Genomic DNA, 17,650 nt, shown 5'->3' on the forward strand with positions numbered 1-17,650 from the left:
GAATACTGTGAGGGGTGCAGTTTTTGAAATGGCATCATTTATGGGGGTGTCTCACATACAAGTCCCTCAAAGTCACATCAGAACTGAACTGGTCCCTAAAAAAATCAGTGTTTGAAATTTTCTTGAAAATTTGAGAATTTGCTATTCATATTGTAAGCCTCCTAGTGTCCAAAAAAATTAAAAGGAAGTTGAAATAATGATGGAAACATAAAGTAGACATATGGTCTATGTTAGTTATTAACTATTTTGAGTGGTAAGATTATTTGTCTCACAAGCAGAAAATTTAACATTTTGCAAATCGCTAAATTTTCCATTTTTTTACGACATTTTGGTATTTTTCACAAAAAAACACAGACTGTATCGACCCAAGTTTACCACTAATTTGAAGTACAATGTGTCACGAAAAAACAATCTCAAAATCACTGGGATAAGTAAAAGCAAAAAAAAGTTATCCCCACTTAAGTGAGACATGTCAGATTTGAAAAAAATGGCTCTGTCAGGAACGCAAACACTAGCTCTGTCAGGAAGGGGTTAACATAAATTAACATAAATTGTAGGAAGTTTAATGAAAGCCAAAGGACCAACATAACACCACATAAAGCAAAATAAAACAACATTAGCAACATAAAACTACATAAACTGCATAAAAAACATAAACACAACATAAACCACATAAAAATCTGCAACCGCATAAATTATCATAAATTATCATAAATTAACATAAATTATAGAAATTTCAATGAAAGCAAAATGACCTAAATAATACCACATAAAGTCACATAAGCAACATAAAACTACATAACCTGCATAAAAAAACATAAAGCAACACAAAAACCATAACACAACATAAACAACATAAAAATCTGCAACCGAATAAATTAACAGAAATTTACATAAATTTACATACATTAACATAAATTAACATAGATTAACATAGATTGTAGTAGTTTTCTGAAAGCAAAAGGACCTAAATAACACCACATAAAGCCACATAAGCAACATAAAACTACATAAACTGCATAAAAACACATGAAGCTACACAAAATAACATAAAGCAACACAAACAACATAAAAATCGGAAACCGCATAGATGATCATAAATTTACATAAATTAACACAAATTAACATACATTAACATAAATTGTAGTAATTTTTCTGAAAGCAAAAGGACCAACATAACATCACATAAAGCAACATAAGCAACATAAAACAACCTAAAACTACATAAAAGGCATAAAAAACTTGAAGCAACACAAAATAACATAAAGCAACACAAACAACATAAAAATCGGAAACCGCATAGATGATCATAAATTTACATAAATTAACATAAATTAACATAGATTGTAGTAGTTTTCTGAAAGCAAAATGACCTAAATAACACCACATAAATTCACATAAGCAACATAAAACTACATAAACTGCATAAAAACACATGAAGCTACACAAAATAACATAAAGCAACACAAACAACATAAAAATCGGAAACCGCATAGATGATCATAAATTTACATAAATTAACACAAATTAACATACATTAACATAAATTGTAGTAATTTTTCTGAAAGCAAAAGGACCAACATAACACCACATAAAGCAACATAAGCAACATAAAACAACCTAAAACTACATAAACTGCATAAAAAACTTGAAGCAACACAAAATAACATAAAGCAACACAAACAACATACAAATTTGAAACCGCATAAATTATCATAAATTAACATATATTATCATAAATTAACATACATAATAGTAACTTCAATGAAAGCAAAATGACCAAAATAACACCACATAAAGCAACATAAAACAACATTAGCAACATAAAACTACATAACCTGCATAAAAAACATAAAGCAACACAAAGGCCCTTATTCAGATATTATCGCAGTACAAATTTGTTCTCAAAATAGGCAAAACCATATGCACTGCATGTGGGGCAGATGAGTTTGAAGAAACTCAGGAGCCCGAGGTGTGCTCCCTACCACCAGTGCTGTGCCTAAACACGTGCAAAGGGGGCCGTGCTATCGAATGGGCTTATCTCTCGAAGGAGACGGGCCCCGTTTTTCCCCTAACCCCTCTCAACCATAAGGCCAAAGAGGGGAAAATAGGGAATGGTGGGTCCTCTTCGCCGAAGCTTAGAGAGACCCTCTTTCCTCAACCCCCGGAAGGGTTAGGACGGTGGGTCCTCCGCACCCGAAGGTTTGGAGAGACCCTCAGTGGACTTCCCTCCGCCGTGCGGCTCGGGGTCGGCCTCGGGATGACCGCAGCTCTCCCCAAAAGGCGAGACCCTTGGCACGTTGGGGAAATGGAAGGCCCGTAAGGGTCGACCACACTACCCAAAAAAAGTGACAAACTACAGAAAACAGAAAACGTGAAAAGTGCATGAACGTGAGAAGAAGAGAAATAAATAATAAAGAGGACCCCAGCCAGAGGGCCGGGGTGGGGGTGTGAAAAATTATCCTACCCCATCCAAAATGACGAGGTAAGGACGTGAAGCACTAACCTAGAGGGAAGTGCGCAGTGCTAGTGCCATACTAGTGCATGGTGATTTTGGGATCACCCATGCATGTTCGGCACCCCCGAGTTTCCCCAGGGGCACAGTGCAGCCTCGGACTCCAAGCAGCCGACCGATCAGCGTCCGACCAAGTGTTTCTCTGCTCCCATCATAGGGCACTTTCCAGCCCCTGGCATGGGAATGGGTACTCCACTGGGCTTTTCGAAAGACTCCCTTAGGGGCTGCACCCCCCTCGGAAGAGCAATCTACTCAGTCTCAGTGTTTCTCCGATCCCAAGGTTAAGGTACTAAGCTGGGCCTTTCGCGGTCTCCCCATCAGAGGCTACGAACCTCTAGAACAGGAGCCATCTACTCAGTCCCAGCCTTTCTCCGCTCCTTTGGAATGGATACTAGACTGAGCCTTTTGCTGGCTCATCCTTCGGGGGCTACGAACCCCGTCAAGAGAGTCAAACTACTAGGCCCAGTGTTTCTCCCCCCCTCTTACCAGTGGATTTAAGGAAACAACACCTCCTACCAAAGGCAGAGGTGAAGGTACTCAGCCAGACTTTTCACCACTCCCAGGCAAAAAAGAGGGGTCCCACACCCTCCACCCATCAGAGCAGCTACTCAGTCCAGCCTTTCTCTATTCTCTGCCAGAGGCCAGTCCATACCCACTGATAAGAACAGATACTACACTTGATCTTAGCCAAAAGGCCGAGGTAAAATGTGAAGAGAGAGTTACATTTGGGTGGGGTGTGTTGAAACTGAAATCTAAATTGCAGTGTAAACATAATGCAGCCAGTATTTATCCTGCACAGAAACAAAATAACTCACACAAATCTAACTCTCTCTTTACAAGTTACATCTGCCCCACCTGCTGTGCACATGGTTTTTCCCATTTTGAGAACAAATTTGTACTGTGATCAGATCTGAATAAGGGCCAAAATAACATACAGTAACACAAACAACATAAAAATCTGAAACAGCATAAATTATAATAAATTATCATAAATTGTCATAAATTAACATAAATGAACATATATTAACATAAATTAACATAAATTATAGTAATTTCAATGAAAGCAAAATGACCTAAATAACACCACATGAAGTCACATAAGCAACATAAAACTACATAAACTGCATAAAAATACATGAAGCAACACAAAATAACATAAAGCAACACAAACAACATAAAAATATGAAACCACATAAATTATCATAAATTTACATAAATTAACATACATTAACATAAATTAACATAAATTGTAGGAAGTTTAATGAAAGCAAAAGGACCAACATAACACCAAATAAAGCAACATAAAACAACATTAGCAACATAAAACTACATAACCTGCACAAAAAACATAAAGCAACACAAAAACCATAACACAACATAAACAACATAAAAATCTGCAACCGCATAAATTATCATAAATTAACATAAATTATAGTAATTTCAATGAAAGCAAAATGACATAAATAATACCACATAAAGTCACATTTTATGTTGCATAAAACTACATAAACTGCATAAAAATACATGAAGCAACACAAAATAACAAAGCAACACAAACAACATAAAAATCTGAAACCGCATAAATTATCAACAATTTACATAAATTTACATTAATTTACATACATTAACATAAATTAACATACATGAACATAGATTAACATAAATTGTAGTAGTTTTCTGAAAGCAAAAGGACCAACATAACACCACATAAAGCAACATAAGCAACATAAAACAACATAAAGCAACCCAAACAACATAAAAATCTGAAACAACATAAATTATCATAAATTAACATATATTATCATATATTAACATACATAATAGTAACTTCAATGAAAGCAAAATGATCAAAATAACACCACATAAAGCAACATAAAACATTATTAGCAACATAAAACTACATAACCTGCATAAAAAAACATAAAGCAACACAAAGGCCCTTATTCAGATCTTATCGCAGTACAAATTTGTTCTCAAAATAGGCAAAACCATATGCACTGCAGGTAGAGCAGACTTAACATGTGCAGAGAGAGTTAAATTTGGGTGGGGTGTGTTGAAACTGAAATCTAAATTGCAGTGTAAACATAATGCAGCCAGTATTTATCCTGCACAGAAACAAAATAACTCACACAAATCTAACTCTCTCTTTACAAGTTACATCTGCCCCACCTGCTGTGCATATGGTTTTTCCCATTTTGAGATCAAATTTGTACTGTGATCAGATCTGAATAAGGGCCAAAATAACATACAGTAACACAAACAACATAAAAATCTGAAACCGCATAAATTATAATAAATTATCATAAATTGTCATAAATGAACATACATTAACATAAATTAACATAAATTAACATAAATTGTAGTAAGTTTAATGAAAGCAAAAGGACCAACATAACACCACATAAAGCAACATAAAACAACATTAGCAACATAAAACTACATAACCTGCATAAAAAAACATAGAGCAACACAAAAACCATAACACAACATAAACAACATAAAAATCTGCAACCTCACAAATTATCATAAATTAACAAAAATTAACATAAATTATAGTAATTTCAATGAAAGCAAAATGACCTAAATAACACCACATAAAGTCACATAAGCAACATAAAACTAAGTAAACTGCATAAAAATACATGAAGCAACACAAAATAAAATAAAGCAACACAAACAACATAAAAATCCGAAACCGCATAAATTATCACAAATTTACATAAATTTACATAAATGTACATACATTAACATAGATTAACATAGATTAACATAGATTGTAGTAGTTTTCTTAAAGCAAAAGGACCTAAATAACACCACATAAAGCCACATAAGCAACATAAAACTACATAAACTGCATAAAAACACATGAAGCTACACAAAATAACATAAAGCAACACAAACAACATAAAAATCGGAAACCGCATAGATGATCATAAATTTACATAAATTAACACAAATTAACATACATTAACATAAATTGTAGTAATTTTTCTGAAAGCAAAAGGACCAACATAACACCACATAAAGCAACATAAGCAACATAAAACAACCTAAAACTACATAAACTGCATAAAAAACTTGAAGCAACACAAAATAACATAAAGCAACACAAACAACATAAAAATTTGAAACCGCATAAATTATCATAAATTAACATATATTATCATAAATTAACATACATAATAGTAACTTCAATGAAAGCAAAATGACCAAAATAACACCACATAAAGCAACATAAAACAACATTAGCAACATAAAACTACATAACCTGCATAAAAAACATAAAGCAACACAAAGGCCCTTATTCAGATATTATCGCAGTACAAATTTGTTCTCAAAATAGGCAAAACCATATGCACTGCATGTGGGGCAGATGAGTTTGAAGAAACTCAGGAGCCCGAGGTGTGCTCCCTACCACCAGTGCTGTGCCTAAACACGTGCAAAGGGGGCCGTGCTATCGAATGGGCTTATCTCTCGAAGGAGACGGGCCCCGTTTTTCCCCTAACCCCTCTCAACCATAAGGCCAAAGAGGGGAAAATAGGGAATGGTGGGTCCTCTTCGCCGAAGCTTAGAGAGACCCTCTTTCCTCAACCCCCGGAAGGGTTAGGACGGTGGGTCCTCCGCACCCGAAGGTTTGGAGAGACCCTCAGTGGACTTCCCTCCGCCGTGCGGCTCGGGGTCGGCCTCGGGATGACCGCAGCTCTCCCCAAAAGGCGAGACCCTTGGCACGTTGGGGAAATGGAAGGCCCGTAAGGGTCGACCACACTACCCAAAAAAAGTGACAAACTACAGAAAACAGAAAACGTGAAAAGTGCATGAACGTGAGAAGAAGAGAAATAAATAATAAAGAGGACCCCAGCCAGAGGGCCGGGGTGGGGGTGTGAAAAATTATCCTACCCCATCCAAAATGACGAGGTAAGGACGTGAAGCACTAACCTAGAGGGAAGTGCGCAGTGCTAGTGCCATACTAGTGCATGGTGATTTTGGGATCACCCATGCATGTTCGGCACCCCCGAGTTTCCCCAGGGGCACAGTGCAGCCTCGGACTCCAAGCAGCCGACCGATCAGCGTCCGACCAAGTGTTTCTCTGCTCCCATCATAGGGCACTTTCCAGCCCCTGGCATGGGAATGGGTACTCCACTGGGCTTTTCGAAAGACTCCCTTAGGGGCTGCACCCCCCTCGGAAGAGCAATCTACTCAGTCTCAGTGTTTCTCCGATCCCAAGGTTAAGGTACTAAGCTGGGCCTTTCGCGGTCTCCCCATCAGAGGCTACGAACCTCTAGAACAGGAGCCATCTACTCAGTCCCAGCCTTTCTCCGCTCCTTTGGAATGGATACTAGACTGAGCCTTTTGCTGGCTCATCCTTCGGGGGCTACGAACCCCGTCAAGAGAGTCAAACTACTAGGCCCAGTGTTTCTCCCCCCCTCTTACCAGTGGATTTAAGGAAACAACACCTCCTACCAAAGGCAGAGGTGAAGGTACTCAGCCAGACTTTTCACCACTCCCAGGCAAAAAAGAGGGGTCCCACACCCTCCACCCATCAGAGCAGCTACTCAGTCCAGCCTTTCTCTATTCTCTGCCAGAGGCCAGTCCATACCCACTGATAAGAACAGATACTACACTTGATCTTAGCCAAAAGGCCGAGGTAAAATGTGAAGAGAGAGTTACATTTGGGTGGGGTGTGTTGAAACTGAAATCTAAATTGCAGTGTAAACATAATGCAGCCAGTATTTATCCTGCACAGAAACAAAATAACTCACACAAATCTAACTCTCTCTTTACAAGTTACATCTGCCCCACCTGCTGTGCACATGGTTTTTCCCATTTTGAGAACAAATTTGTACTGTGATCAGATCTGAATAAGGGCCAAAATAACATACAGTAACACAAACAACATAAAAATCTGAAACAGCATAAATTATAATAAATTATCATAAATTGTCATAAATTAACATAAATGAACATATATTAACATAAATTAACATAAATTATAGTAATTTCAATGAAAGCAAAATGACCTAAATAACACCACATGAAGTCACATAAGCAACATAAAACTACATAAACTGCATAAAAATACATGAAGCAACACAAAATAACATAAAGCAACACAAACAACATAAAAATATGAAACCACATAAATTATCATAAATTTACATAAATTAACATACATTAACATAAATTAACATAAATTGTAGGAAGTTTAATGAAAGCAAAAGGACCAACATAACACCAAATAAAGCAACATAAAACAACATTAGCAACATAAAACTACATAACCTGCACAAAAAACATAAAGCAACACAAAAACCATAACACAACATAAACAACATAAAAATCTGCAACCGCATAAATTATCATAAATTAACATAAATTATAGTAATTTCAATGAAAGCAAAATGACATAAATAATACCACATAAAGTCACATTTTATGTTGCATAAAACTACATAAACTGCATAAAAATACATGAAGCAACACAAAATAACAAAGCAACACAAACAACATAAAAATCTGAAACCGCATAAATTATCAACAATTTACATAAATTTACATTAATTTACATACATTAACATAAATTAACATACATGAACATAGATTAACATGAATTGTAGTAGTTTTCTGAAAGCAAAAGGACCAACATAACACCACATAAAGCAACATAAGCAACATAAAACAACATAAAGCAACCCAAACAACATAAAAATCTGAAACAACATAAATTATCATAAATTAACATATATTATCATATATTAACATACATAATAGTAACTTCAATGAAAGCAAAATGATCAAAATAACACCACATAAAGCAACATAAAACATTATTAGCAACATAAAACTACATAACCTGCATAAAAAAACATAAAGCAACACAAAGGCCCTTATTCAGATCTTATCGCAGTACAAATTTGTTCTCAAAATAGGCAAAACCATATGCACTGCAGGTAGAGCAGACTTAACATGTGCAGAGAGAGTTAAATTTGGGTGGGGTGTGTTGAAACTGAAATCTAAATTGCAGTGTAAACATAATGCAGCCAGTATTTATCCTGCACAGAAACAAAATAACTCACACAAATCTAACTCTCTCTTTACAAGTTACATCTGCCCCACCTGCTGTGCACATGGTTTTTCCCATTTTGAGATCAAATTTGTACTGTGATCAGATCTGAATAAGGGCCAAAATAACATACAGTAACACAAACAACATAAAAATCTGAAACCGCATAAATTATAATAAATTATCATAAATTGTCATAAATGAACATACATTAACATAAATTAACATAAATTAACATAAATTGTAGTAAGTTTAATGAAAGCAAAAGGACCAACATAACACCACATAAAGCAACATAAAACAACATTAGCAACATAAAACTACATAACCTGCATAAAAAACATAGAGCAACACAAAAACCATAACACAACATAAACAACATAAAAATCTGCAACCTCACAAATTATCATAAATTAACAAAAATTAACATAAATTATAGTAATTTCAATGAAAGCAAAATGACCTAAATAACACCACATAAAGTCACATAAGCAACATAAAACTAAGTAAACTGCATAAAAATACATGAAGCAACACAAAATAAAATAAAGCAACACAAACAACATAAAAATCCGAAACCGCATAAATTATCACAAATTTACATAAATTTACATAAATGTACATACATTAAAATAGATTAACATAGATTAACATAGATTGTAGTAGTTTTCTTAAAGCAAAAGGACCTAAATAACACCACATAAAGCCACATAAGCAACATAAAACTACATAAACTGCATAAAAACACATGAAGCTACACAAAATAACATAAAGCAACACAAACAACATAAAAATCGGAAACCGCATAGATGATCATAAATTTACATAAATTAACACAAATTAACATACATTAACATAAATTGTAGTAATTTTTCTGAAAGCAAAAGGACCAACATAACACCACATAAAGCAACATAAGCAACATAAAACAACCTAAAACTACATAAACTGCATAAAAAACTTGAAGCAACACAAAATAACATAAAGCAACACAAACAACATAAAAATTTGAAACCGCATAAATTATCATAAATTAACATATATTATCATAAATTAACATACATAATAGTAACTTCAATGAAAGCAAAATGACCAAAATAACACCACATAAAGCAACATAAAACAACATTAGCAACATAAAACTACATAACCTGCATAAAAAACATAAAGCAACACAAAGGCCCTTATTCAGATATTATCGCAGTACAAATTTGTTCTCAAAATAGGCAAAACCATATGCACTGCATGTGGGGCAGATGAGTTTGAAGAAACTCAGGAGCCCGAGGTGTGCTCCCTACCACCAGTGCTGTGCCTAAACACGTGCAAAGGGGGCCGTGCTATCGAATGGGCTTATCTCTCGAAGGAGACGGGCCCCGTTTTTCCCCTAACCCCTCTCAACCATAAGGCCGAAGAGGGGAAAATAGGGAATGGTGGGTCCTCTTCGCCGAAGCTTAGAGAGACCCTCTTTCCTCAACCCCCGGAAGGGTTAGGACGGTGGGTCCTCCGCACCCGAAGGTTTGGAGAGACCCTCAGTGGACTTCCCTCCGCCGTGCGGCTCGGGGTCGGCCTCGGGGGGACCGCAGCTCTCCCCAAAAGGCGAGACCCTTGGCACGTTGGGGAAATGGAAGGCCCGTAAGGGTCGACCACACTACCCAAAAAAAGTGACAAACTACAGAAAACAGAAAACGTGAAAAGTGCATGAACATGAGAAGAAGAGAAATAAATAATAAAGAGGACCCCAGCCAGAGGGCCGGGGTGGGGGTGTGAAAAATTGTCCTACCCCATCCAAAATTACGAGGTAAGGACGTGAAGCACTAACCTAGAGGGAAGTGCGCAGTGCTAGTGCCATACTAGTGCATGGTGATTTTGGGATCACCTGTGCATGTTCGGCACCCCCGAGTTTCCCCGGGGGCACAGTGCAGCCTCGGACTCCAAGCAGCCGACCGATCAGCGTCCGACCAAGTGTTTCTCTGCTCCCATCATAGGGCACTTTCCAGCCCCTGGCATGGGAATGGGTACTCCACTGGGCTTTTCGAAAGACTCCCTTAGGGGCTGCACCCCCCTCGGAAGAGCAATCTACTCAGTCTCAGTGTTTCTCCGATCCCAAGGTTAAGGTACTAAGCTGGGCCTTTCGTGGTCTCCCCATCAGAGGCTACGAACCTCTAGAACAGGAGCCATCTACTCAGTCCCAGCCTTTCTCCGCTCCTTGGGAATGGATACTAGACTGAGCCTTTCGCTGGCTCATCCTTCGGGGGCTACGAACCCCGTCAAGAGAGTCAAACTACTAGGCCCAGTGTTTCTCCCCCCCTCTTACCAGTGGATTTAAGGAAACAACACCTCCTACCAAAGCCAGAGGTGAAGGTACTCAGCCAGACTTTTCACCACTCCCAGGCAAAAAAGAGGGGTCTCACACCCTCCACCCATCAGAGCAGCTACTCCGTCCAGCCTTTCTCTATTCTCTGCCAGAGGCCAGTTCATACCAACTGATAAGAACAGATACTACACTTGATCTTAGCCAAAAGGCCGAGGTAACATGTGCAGAGAGAGTTACATTTGGGTGGGGTGGGTTGAAACTAAAATCTAAATTGCAGTGTAAACATAATGCAGCCAGTATTTATCCTGCACAGAAACAAAATAACTCACACAAATCTAACTCTCTCTTTACAAGTTACATCTGCCCCACCTGCTGTGCACATGGTTTTTCCCATTTTGAGAACAAATTTGTACTGTGATCAGATCTGAATAAGGGCCAAAATAACATACAGTAACACAAACAACATAAAAATCTGAAACCGCATAAATTATAATAAATTATCATAAATTGTCATAAATTAACATAAATGAACATACATTAACATAAATTAACATAAATTAACATAAATTAACATAAATTAACATAACTTGTAGTAAGTTTAATGAAAGCAAAAGGACCAACATAACACCACATAAAGCAACATAAAACAACATTAGCAACATAAAACTACATAACGCAACACAAAAACCATAACACAACATAAACAACATAAATATCTGCAGCAGCATAAATTAACATAAATTAACATAAATTAACATAAATTATAGTAATTTCAATGAAAGCAAAATTACCTAAATAACACCACATAAAGTCACATAAGCAACATAAAACTACGTAAACTGCATAAAAATACATGAAGCAACACAAAATAACATAAAGCAACACAAACAACATAAAAATCTGAAACCGCATAAATTACCATAAATTTACATACATTTACATAAATGTACATAAATTTACATACAATAACATAGATTAACATAGATTAACATAGATTGTAGTAGTTTTCTGAAAGCAAAAGGACCTAAATAACACCACATAAGCAACATAAAACTACATAAACTGCATAAAAACACATGAAGCTACACAAAATAACATAAAGCAACACAAACAACATAAAAATCGGAAACCGCATAGATGATCATAAATTTACATAAATTAACACAAATTAACATATATTAACATAAATTGTAGTAATTTTTCTGAAAGCAAAAGGACCAACATAACACCACATAAAGCAACATAAGCAACATAAACAACCTAAAACTACATAAACTGCATAAAAAACTTGAAGCAACACAAAATAACATAAAGCAACCCAAACAACATAAAAATCTGAAACCGCATAAATTATCATAAATTAACATATATTATCATAAATTAACATACATAATAGTAACTTCAATGAAAGCAAAATGACCAAAATAACACCACAGAAAGCAACATAAAACAACATTAGCAACATAAAAATACATAACCTGCATAAAAAACATAAAGCAACACAAAGGCCCTTATTCAGATATTATCGCAGTACAAATTTGTTCTCAAAATAGGCAAAACCATAAGAACTGCATGTGGGGCAGATGAGTTTGAAGAAACTCAGGAACCCGAGGTGTGCTCCCTACCAACAGTGCTGTGCCTAAACATGTGCAAAGGGGGCCGTGCTATCGAATGGGCTTATCTCCCGAAGGAGACGGGCCCCGATTTTCCCTTAACCCCTCTCAACCATAAGGCCGAAGAGGGGAAAATAGAGAACGGTGGGTCCTCTTCACCGAAGCTTAGAGAGAACCTCTTTCCTCAACCCCCCGGAAGGGTTAGGACGGTGGGTCCTCCGCACCCGAAGGTTTGGAGAGACCCTCAGTGGACTTCCTTCCGCCTTGCGGCTCGGGGTCGGCCTCGGGGGGACCGCAGCTCTCCCCAAAAGGCGAGAGCTTTGGCACGTTGGGGAAAAGGAAGGCCCGTAAGGGTCGACCACACAACCCAAAAAAAGTGACAAACTACAGAAAACAGAAAACGTGAAAAGTGCATGAACGTGAGAAGAAGAGAAATAAATAATAAAGAGGGCCCCAGCCAGAGGGCCGGGGTGGGGGTGTGAAAAATTGTCCTACCCCATCCAAAATGACGAGGTAAGGATGTGAAGCACTAACCTAGAGGGAAGTGCGCAGTGCTAGTGCCATACTAGTGCATGGTGAGTCAAACTACTAGGCCCAGTGTTTCTCCCCCCTCTTACCAGTGGATTTAAGGAAACAACACCTCCTACCAAAGGCAGAGGTGAAGGTACTCAGCCAGACGTTTCACCACTCCCAGGCAAAAAAGAGGGGTCCCACACCCTCCACCCATCAGAGCAGCTACTCAGTCCAGCCTTTCTCTATTCTCTGCCAGAGGCCAGTCCATACCCACTGATAAGAACAGATACTACACTTGATCTTAGCCATAAGGCCGAGGTAACATGTGCAGAGAGAGTTACATTTGGGTGGGGTGTGTTGAAACTGAAATCTAAATTGCAGTGTAAACATAATGCAGCCAGTATTTATCCTGCACAGAAACAAAATAACACACAAATCAAACTCTCTCTTTACAAGTTACATCTGCCCCACCTGTTGGGCACATGGTTTTTCCCATTTTGAGAACAAATTTGTACTGTGATCAGATCTGAATAAGGGCCAAAATAACATACAGTAACACAAACAACATAAAAATCTGAAACCGCATAAATTATAATAAATTATCATAAATTGTCATAAATGACCATACATTAACATAAATTAACATAAATTAACATAAATTGTAGTAAGTTTAATGAAAGCAAAAGGACCAACATAACACCACATAAAGCAACATAAAACAACATTAGCAACATAAAACTACATAACTTGCATAAAAAACATAAAGAACACAAAAACCATAACACAACATAAACAACATAAAAATCTGCAACCGCATACATTATCATAAATTTTCATAAATTAACATAAATGAACATAAATTAACATAAATTATAGTAATTTCAATGAAAGCAAAATGACCTAAATAACACCACATAAAGTCACATAAGCAACATAAAACTACATAAACTGCATAAAAATACATGAATCAACACAAAATAACATAAAGCAGCACAAACAACATAAAAATCTGAAACTGCATAAATTATCATAAATTTACAAAAATTAACATACATTAACATAAATTAACATAAATTGTAGGAAGTTTAATGAAAGCCAAAGGACCAACATAACACCACATAAAGCAAAATAAAACAACATTAGCAACATAAAACTACATAAACTGCATAAAAAACATAAACACAACATAAACCACATAAAAATCTGCAACCGCATAAATTATCATAAATTATCATAAATTAACATAAATTATAGAAATTTCAATGAAAGCAAAATGACCTAAATAATACCACATAAAGTCACATAAGCAACATAAAACTACATAACCTGCATAAAAAAACATAAAGCAACACAAAAACCATAACACAACATAAACAACATAAAAATCTGCAACCGAATAAATTAACAGAAATTTACATAAATTTACATACATTAACATAAATTAACATAGATTAACATAGATTGTAGTAGTTTTCTGAAAGCAAAAGGACCTAAATAACACCACATAAAGCCACATAAGCAACATAAAACTACATAAACTGCATAAAAACACATGAAGCTACACAAAATAACATAAAGCAACACAAACAACATAAAAATCGGAAACCGCATAGATGATCATAAATTTACATAAATTAACACAAATTAACATACATTAACATAAATTGTAGTAATTTTTCTGAAAGCAAAAGGACCAACATAACATCACATAAAGCAACATAAGCAACATAAAACAACCTAAAACTACATAAACTGCATAAAAAACTTGAAGCAACACAAAATAACATAAAGCAACACAAACAACATAAAAATCGGAAACCGCATAGATGATCATAAATTTACATAAATTAACATAAATTAACATAGATTGTAGTAGTTTTCTGAAAGCAAAATGACCTAAATAACACCACATAAATTCACATAAGCAACATAAAACTACATAAACTGCATAAAAACACATGAAGCTACACAAAATAACATAAAGCAACACAAACAACATAAAAATCGGAAACCGCATAGATGATCATAAATTTACATAAATTAACACAAATTAACATACATTAACATAAATTGTAGTAATTTTTCTGAAAGCAAAAGGACCAACATAACACCACATAAAGCAACATAAGCAACATAAAACAACCTAAAACTACATAAACTGCATAAAAAACTTGAAGCAACACAAAATAACATAAAGCAACACAAACAACATAAAAATTTGAAACCGCATAAATTATCATAAATTAACATATATTATCATAAATTAACATACATAATAGTAACTTCAATGAAAGGAAAATGACCAAAATAACACCACATAAAGCAACATAAAACAACATTAGCAACATAAAACTACATAACCTGCATAAAAAACATAAAGCAACACAAAGGCCCTTATTCAGATATTATCGCAGTACAAATTTGTTCTCAAAATAGGCAAAACCATATGCACTGCATGTGGGGCAGATGAGTTTGAAGAAACTCAGGAGCCCGAGGTGTGCTCCCTACCACCAGTGCTGTGCCTAAACACGTGCAAAGGGGGCCGTGCTATCGAATGGGCTTATCTCTCGAAGGAGACGGGCCCCGTTTTTCCCCTAACCCCTCTCAACCATAAGGCCGAAGAGGGGAAAATAGGGAATGGTGGGTCCTCTTCGCCGAAGCTTAGAGAGACCCTCTTTCCTCAACCCCCGGAAGGGTTAGGACGGTGGGTCCTCCGCACCCGAAGGTTTGGAGAGACCCTCAGTGGACTTCCCTCCGCCGTGCGGCTCGGGGTCGGCCTCGGGATGACCGCAGCTCTCCCCAAAAGGCGAGACCCTTGGCACGTTGGGGAAATGGAAGGCCCGTAAGGGTCGACCACACTACCCAAAAAAAGTGACAAACTACAGAAAACAGAAAACGTGAAAAGTGCATGAACGTGAGAAGAAGAGAAATAAATAATAAAGAGGACCCCAGCCAGAGGGCCGGGGTGGGGGTGTGAAAAATTATCCTACCCCATCCAAAATGACGAGGTAAGGACGTGAAGCACTAACCTAGAGGGAAGTGCGCAGTGCTAGTGCCATACTAGTGCATGGTGATTTTGGGATCACCCATGCATGTTCGGCACCCCCGAGTTTCCCCAGGGGCACAGTGCAGCCTCGGACTCCAAGCAGCCGACCGATCAGCGTCCGACCAAGTGTTTCTCTGCTCCCATCATAGGGCACTTTCCAGCCCCTGGCATGGGAATGGGTACTCCACTGGGCTTTTCGAAAGACTCCCTTAGGGGCTGCACCCCCCTCGGAAGAGCAATCTACTCAGTCTCAGTGTTTCTCCGATCCCAAGGTTAAGGTACTAAGCTGGGCCTTTCGCGGTCTCCCCATCAGAGGCTACGAACCTCTAGAACAGGAGCCATCTACTCAGTCCCAGCCTTTCTCCGCTCCTTTGGAATGGATACTAGACTGAGCCTTTTGCTGGCTCATCCTTCGGGGGCTACGAACCCCGTCAAGAGAGTCAAACTACTAGGCCCAGTGTTTCTCCCCCCCTCTTACCAGTGGATTTAAGGAAACAACACCTCCTACCAAAGGCAGAGGTGAAGGTACTCAGCCAGACTTTTCACCACTCCCAGGCAAAAAAGAGGGGTCCCACACCCTCCACCCATCAGAGCAGCTACTCAGTCCAGCCTTTCTCTATTCTCTGCCAGAGGCCAGTCCATACCCACTGATAAGAACAGATACTACACTTGATCTTAGCCAAAAGGCCGAGGTAAAATGTGAAGAGAGAGTTACATTTGGGTGGGGTGTGTTGAAACTGAAATCTAAATTGCAGTGTAAACATAATGCAGCCAGTATTTATCCTGCACAGAAACAAAATAACTCACACAAATCTAACTCTCTCTTTACAAGTTACATCTGCCCCACCTGCTGTGCACATGGTTTTTCCCATTTTGAGAACAAATTTGTACTGTGATCAGATCTGAATAAGGGCCAAAATAACATACAGTAACACAAACAACATAAAAATCTGAAACAGCATAAATTATAATAAATTATCATAAATTGTCATAAATTAACATAAATGAACATATATTAACATAAATTAACATAAATTATAGTAATTTCAATGAAAGCAAAATGACCTAAATAACACCACATGAAGTCACATAAGCAACATAAAACTACATAAACTGCATAAAAATACATGAAGCAACACAAAATAACATAAAGCAACACAAACAACATAAAAATCTGAAACCGCATAAATTATCATAAATTTACATAAATTAACATACATTAACATAAATTAACATAAATTGTAGGAAGTTTAATGAAAGCAAAAGGACCAACATAACACCAAATAAAGCAACATAAAACAACATTAGCAACATAAAACTACATAACCTGCACAAAAAACATAAAGCAACACAAAAACCATAACACAACATAAACAACATAAAAATCTGCAACCGCATAAATTATCATAAATTAACATAAATTATAGTAATTTCAATGAAAGCAAAATGACATAAATAATACCACATAAAGTCACATTTTATGTTGCATAAAACTACATAAACTGCATAAAAATACATGAAGCAACACAAAATAACATAAAGCAACACAAACAACATAAAAATCTGAAACCGCATAAATTATCAACAA

At 36.9% G+C, this 17,650-nt stretch overlaps 4 pseudogenes; all 4 read right to left on the reverse strand.

Moving 5' to 3' along the window:
• Positions 1 to 3,086: 3,086 nt before the first annotated feature.
• LOC146005855 (U2 spliceosomal RNA) lies at positions 3,087 to 3,222 on the reverse strand (annotated as a pseudogene).
• Positions 3,223 to 7,031: 3,809 nt separating this feature from the next.
• Positions 7,032 to 7,167, reverse strand: LOC146005856 (U2 spliceosomal RNA; annotated as a pseudogene).
• A 3,808-nt stretch (positions 7,168 to 10,975) lies between these two features.
• Positions 10,976 to 11,111, reverse strand: LOC146005867 (U2 spliceosomal RNA; annotated as a pseudogene).
• A 5,514-nt stretch (positions 11,112 to 16,625) lies between these two features.
• Positions 16,626 to 16,761, reverse strand: LOC146005857 (U2 spliceosomal RNA; annotated as a pseudogene).
• Positions 16,762 to 17,650: the final 889 nt, after the last annotated feature.

Source organism: Crinia signifera, chromosome 5 (genome assembly GCF_055691185.1).
Source record: "Crinia signifera chromosome 5, ASM5569118v1, whole genome shotgun sequence".
Lineage (NCBI taxonomy): Eukaryota > Metazoa > Chordata > Amphibia > Anura > Myobatrachidae > Crinia > Crinia signifera.